We start from the raw sequence: 6,000 nt of genomic DNA, 5'->3' as shown, positions 1-6,000 counted from the left end.
GGAGATTAAAAAGCACCAAGTACAAATGCACACTTTGATCCAAAAATGTAAAACTTGAAGCAGAAGCTAAAAAGGCGTGGCAAAAAATATCTTCATATCCAGGCAGAGTTTAGTCAGGTGGTTCATCTATAGACCAGATTTTCTTTAAATTATCACAGAATTACTGTTGCATAATTTCAGAGGGAAAACAACTACACGTTCGTCAGCCTCATTTGCTGACTTACTCAAAAGTGTCATGAAAAGAAGTGTGTGTGCTCCTCACCCCCATGAGTGGGAGGGGGATAAGAAAACGGTACAGTTAAGCACTCTGTAAGGAAAGCAGTCACTTACTATATCCATCTTCATACATTTAGTCACTGTTGCTATTCAGTTTTAAAACATAACTTAGGTTGGATGTGCCCATATTTAAAACACAGCCAAAGCTGAACTGTAAGAGTCCTTTTTGCCACTTCCAGTTTTCTTCATCTGAGAGAACCAATACCTAATAAGGGGTAGAGAGAGGAAAAAATGATCTACCTCTGACTACACAGCTTTGCTTCTGTTTAGTTGCTTTCAGTGCAGGACAGAAAGATGTCAAATTTGTTTCTGTTTACAAGAGGCCTCAAGTGATTTTCTAGTACAAGTCTTGGTCCTAGTGATATTCTTTTAAGGGGTCCAAAAAGTACAAAGCAAAGAAAAAGGAAGATATATAGAAATTGCTGTCCAAAAATATGAAGAGGTGCTGGAGGCTGAATTATACTCTCACTTTGCACAAAAGTTTTGAACATCTGCTGTGGTAATAAATTCATTAAAATTTATCCAAAATGTTTTAATCTTATTAATATAATGAAGAGGTTGCAAAATAATTCTCCCAGATATTGTGTATTACATTTGTCTCCCACATTACTTTCTTTAAACATGATTTTGATTGCCTTCCAAAATCAGAAATGTGTGTGTGTGTGTTTGTGTGTGTGTGTGTGTGTGGTGTGTGTGTGTATTGTAACATACATGTAAGTCTGTATACCCACAATCATCCAGGTTTCTGGCCTTTCCTGGAAAGCCACAAAATCAGAAACCTCACATGCACATTCACATGTGACAGCCCTTGGTAGGAATCGCTGCCCTATGCAAGAGGCTTGGGTGCTCTTCTCTGTAATAATCCAACATCTGCTTTGCTTTACTCATTTAAGTAACCTTCTTGGGCCTGAGAAGTATGTGATTATTTTAGCCTGATGGTTATTACCTGATATCACAAGGATACTTTTTAGCCAGGTTTTGTGAAAAGAGCCTTACATGAGTCTAGGGCCAGCCCTATCAATTTTTTAACTTTCTCATCTAAAATGAAAATGCTATGACTGTCAACTTTCCACATTTAGTAAGGATTAGACAAAATGTGTATTAAATGAAAAGCAATCTGGCATGTAGTAGCTCTCTGACAGGTTGTTTCCACAAAGATGATGGTAAGGATGGCAATATGATATTGACCATAAAGTCACTCAAGCTTTGAAAACCAGTTTTTTCCACGGAAAAGGAAAATGAATTTTATCACAACAGAGCCCTTTGGCACTTAACATCTCCAATATAGGATATCACACCTGCTCCTTTTGATTTTAAATTTCTATAAACTTCCAAGTCTTCATATTGTTTTTAAAGCAGGTTTATAGTAGGACAGTAGCCTTTCAATGTCTATAATAAAACTCAGCTTAAATAAAGTATGGTTAATTTGTCATTCACTCGTTGTAGAAAAAGCAGATGGACTAAGAATTGCTGTGAAATTCTGAGTTTTTCAAGAATATGACTTGTGACTTAGAGGAGAATTATATCTTTAAATAAAACAGGATGGAAAAATAATCTTAAGTGAATACAGTATCTTCTCTCTAATAAAGCTTTGTTATTTAGTTAATAGTGATGGTCAATATGTAGCTGACTATGGATTAGAAGTTAAATTACTTTCAGAACATTAAAAATGTCTTAACGTACTGGTGGGCAATGATTTAAAATACATAGTTGTTTCAGTCCATTTGACTGCTATTGAGGGAATGTGTTCTTTTACTGGGTCCATGAGGGGGCGTAGTTTCTAGGGCAAAAACTTGCCAGTGCCATATTTTCTCCTCCTCGCATTGGTCTTCATCCGGGAAATTTAAGGGTTTAAGTTTCACAGGTGCAGGAAGAAACTAAGAGTCAATCACACCAGCAGAAGTTTAAAGGAACTCCTTTCATTGACCAGAGGAACTTGAGGAGATGGAAATTTCTCCCAGGAAAAATTCCCCTGCTCCTTCGCCCACACTGGATTTCCAGCTCTCTGGAATTCCTTCCCACATAGTGGGAGCTCTCTTTCCCCTCCTGGATTTCCCATCTGGGGTCCCCCTTCCACCCAATGTGGAAGCTTTCTTTCCTCTCCTGGATTCCATCTTTCTGGATTCTCTTTTTTTTTTGAGACGGAGTTTCGCTCTTCTTACCCAGGCTGGAGTGCAATGGCACGATCTCAGCTCACCGCAACCTCCGCCTCCTGGGTTCAGGCAATTCTCCTGCCTCAGCCTCCTGAGTAGCTGGGATTACAGGCACGTGCCACCATGCCCAGCTAATGTTTTGTATGTTTAGTAGAGACGGGGTTTCACCATGTTGACCAGGATGGTCTCGATCTCCTGACCTCGTGATCCACCCGCCTCGGCCTCCCAAAGTGCTGGGATTACAGGCGTGAGCCACCGCGCCTGGCCTCTGGATTCTCTCACTCAGTGTGAGAGGAGTTTTCCTCCCCTGGTTTTCTCCCTCTGGGAACCCTTCTCACTCAGTGTGAGAGTGGCTTTTCTTTCTCTCATTCAATGTGAGAGCTAGCTCTTTCTTTCTCTCTCCTCCTCTTTTTCTCTCTGCCTAAATAAATCACTTTTCTGCAACACTTTTGGGATCTGGTATTTATTTCATGAGTGCACTGCACCTGGTCTCCTCTCTCACTCTTGAGAGAGTGACAGAGCAAGAACCTGGAGAAACGTCCTCTCAGGGGAACTGAGGGCTCCCCTGAACCCCAGAATCCGGAAACACTATGACATATTTATTACTTATTTCTCACATTTTGGGGAGCCTGACAAGTTCAAGAGCTAGGTACTGGCAGATTTGTTGCCTAGTGAAGGCCTACTATCTGGCTTATATATGGTGGCTTCTCACTGTCCTCACATGCTAGCCAGCATTCTAGAGCCTCTTTTATAAGGGCACAGATCTCATTCATGAAGACTCCACGCCCATAATTTAATCACCTGCCAGAGACTACCCCACCCCCATCTAATACCATTGTGTTGATGATTAGATTTTCAACCTACGGATTTGGGGGGAAAAACATCATCTGGACCATAGTAATGTTAGTCACAGACAATAACAAATTGCCTTGAACATGAATAAACGCTTACTGATGGACATAAATCTTATATTTCAAAATAAAAAATAAAATTATTCTCTAATCAGATTTATGAAATCATTTCAGATTTCACAACTGATTTGTGAAATCAGTTTAGATTTGTGAAATCAGAACAAGTACCAAAAGGCAATTTTCTATTTTCTAGCTAATATTTTCTGCGTCTTTTGATAGTTTACTTCTATTCAAGTAGTTTCAAGTGTTAGCCTTCCAGAAGAGAAAACGTGTAAGATGCCAGTAGTTCAAAGACTTTTTTTTTTGCATAATGGTGACTTTTTATTAAAATAGAGTTCAAAGAAGCCAGAAAACTAAGTGGCTTTATGGAGGAGCTCAGAGTTTTTTTCTGCTTACAGAAGTGAAGTGGGTATTTAACATGCTAGCCTTTTGCTACCTCAATGGATGGTATACCTACTTTGCTTTTGAAAAAGAAGAAAACTTTCAAGTAACATTTTATTATTATGTAGAAGGCAAATGGTTAGGTAGCTTTTTTGATCGAAGAACTAGAAGATTCATTTACTCATGTAGTATTTAATCAAGTCTCCATTACATTCAAGGCACTTTGGGATATTGTGGTGAGAAACACGGACAAGACACTTGCCCACATGTGGCTTATATTCTAACACAAGAGACAGGCACTAAGGAGCCAATGGCACAACAACCCAGTGCTGACAAGTGCCATGGAAGACAATAAAGCTGAGAGATGATAGACCCCAGGAACAGGACAAACAGGAGAGACACTGTGAGGGGAGTTTTATTTTAAGTGAGGTAGTCAGGGTCATTTCCTACAACTGTGCAATGAAATAAAAGCCCTGATCTAAGATGGGAATATTTTGCTAACAACTAACATGTATAAAGCTCAAGAAATTAAAATTTAAAATTGTGGTACCAAATTTTTAAAAAAGAAAAGAAGTGTTTTCCCACAAATTAAAGGGATATATATTCTTACAGGTAAAATTCAAGAGAGGAGACATGCCACACAAAAAGGAAAATTTTAGGAAATCAGGCATTGGTTTTGAAGGCTGTAAAATTTTATTAAGTTTTATGACCCACAACTGTTTCGGTCATCCATATAAAATAATTCTGGAAAACAAGGTGAAAACTTTGCATTTCCCTTTAGTTAAAAAATAAGTGTTTTTATAGTTTTTACATTTCAATATTTGAAATATTAAAAATTATGCTAGCCTGTATAATCTGAGTTTGTAAGTCATGTTTCACAAACAAACACTGTTATGATAAACTTTGTTTCTTCAATAGTCTGCTAATATTATTAAACAGTATTGAGTGTCCTCAATTTTCCTTCCTTTTTCCATTCAAATACAAATATTTTTGACTGCCTGACATGTGCCATGTCCTGTGTTAAGTGCCAGGAATACAGTGGTAAATGAGGTAAAGTCCTTACCTTACAGAATGTCCACTCTATTACTTGGACAGGCTGTGATAGAGAAGGGCACATACATGAGCAGGGCACTAATCTAGCTAGAAGATCAGATCTTATTATTCCATTCTCAGGCTGCTAATGAAGACATACTTGAGACTGGGTAATTTATAAAGAAAAGAGGTTCAACTGACTGACAGCTCAGGATGGCTGGAGAAGCCTCAGGAAACTTACAATCATGGTGGAAGGGGAGGCAAACATGGTCCTTCTTCACATAGTGACAGGAGGGAGAAGAATGAGTGCTCAAAGAAGGGGGAAGCCCCTTAAAAAACCATCAGATCTTGTGAGAACTGACTCACTATCACAGAGAACAAGATGGGGGAAACCACCCCCATGATGCAATTATTTCCACTTGGCCCTTCTGGTGACATGTGGGGATGATGAGAACTACAATTCAAGGTAAGATCTGGGTAGGGACACAAAGTGAAACTATAAAAACATCCCTGCAAAAGTGCTGTGTCAGCAAAAGCCTAAAGGATGCCTGAGAGGCAGCCAGAAACAGGAAAGAGGATAAACAGGAGTAGGATAGAAGGAAGGCACAGCGAAGTGTGTACCAGTCAGTGGCACAGCTGGTGTGAAATCTCAGGAGCACAGTGAGTAGCAAAGAAGTGAATTGAGAATGGCAGGAGCTTAGAGCAGAAGTGCTAAGGCTGAAGAGGTAGACAGCAACCCCAATGGGAAGATTTTTTCCTTGAAGTTAAGCGGAAGCTTGGGATGCATTAAGAGAAGCAGGACGTGTTCACTGATGGCAGTGGATCACTGAAGTAGCAGAGACAAGATAAATGACTTTTATTTTAAAATGAACAAAATAATGATATGTTTATATGCTGATGAAAATGGTACAGCAGAAACAACAACAAATATGAAAGAATGAAAAGAGAATGGAGGAGTGATGCCCTTGAGTGTGTTAAAGCAATGAACTCTAACACCATGCCCATGTGTTGGCCTTCCAGAGGAACACAGACGCCTCACCTCTGGTTGTTTGTGGTGTGACTTGTGGGAATTCTCCTTAAGGCTACACTTTTCTCAGTGAAGAGGAAGGTGATATAATTTTGAGGAAACAACAAGCATAAACTAGCCATCTGGGTGATTGGAAATGAATGGGTTAGAGAATAGTGTAATTGTAGGAGTGATTCTATATGATGATTTCACATGGGGATAAAAATTTGAAAAGTAGTCA

This window comes from Sapajus apella, unplaced genomic scaffold, assembly GCF_009761245.1.
Source record: "Sapajus apella isolate SASKATOON/1434 unplaced genomic scaffold, GSC_monkey_1.0 scaffold41, whole genome shotgun sequence".
NCBI lineage: Eukaryota > Metazoa > Chordata > Mammalia > Primates > Cebidae > Sapajus > Sapajus apella.
The sequence above is the reverse complement of the archived record's forward strand: the minus strand, read 5'-3'. Positions refer to the sequence as shown.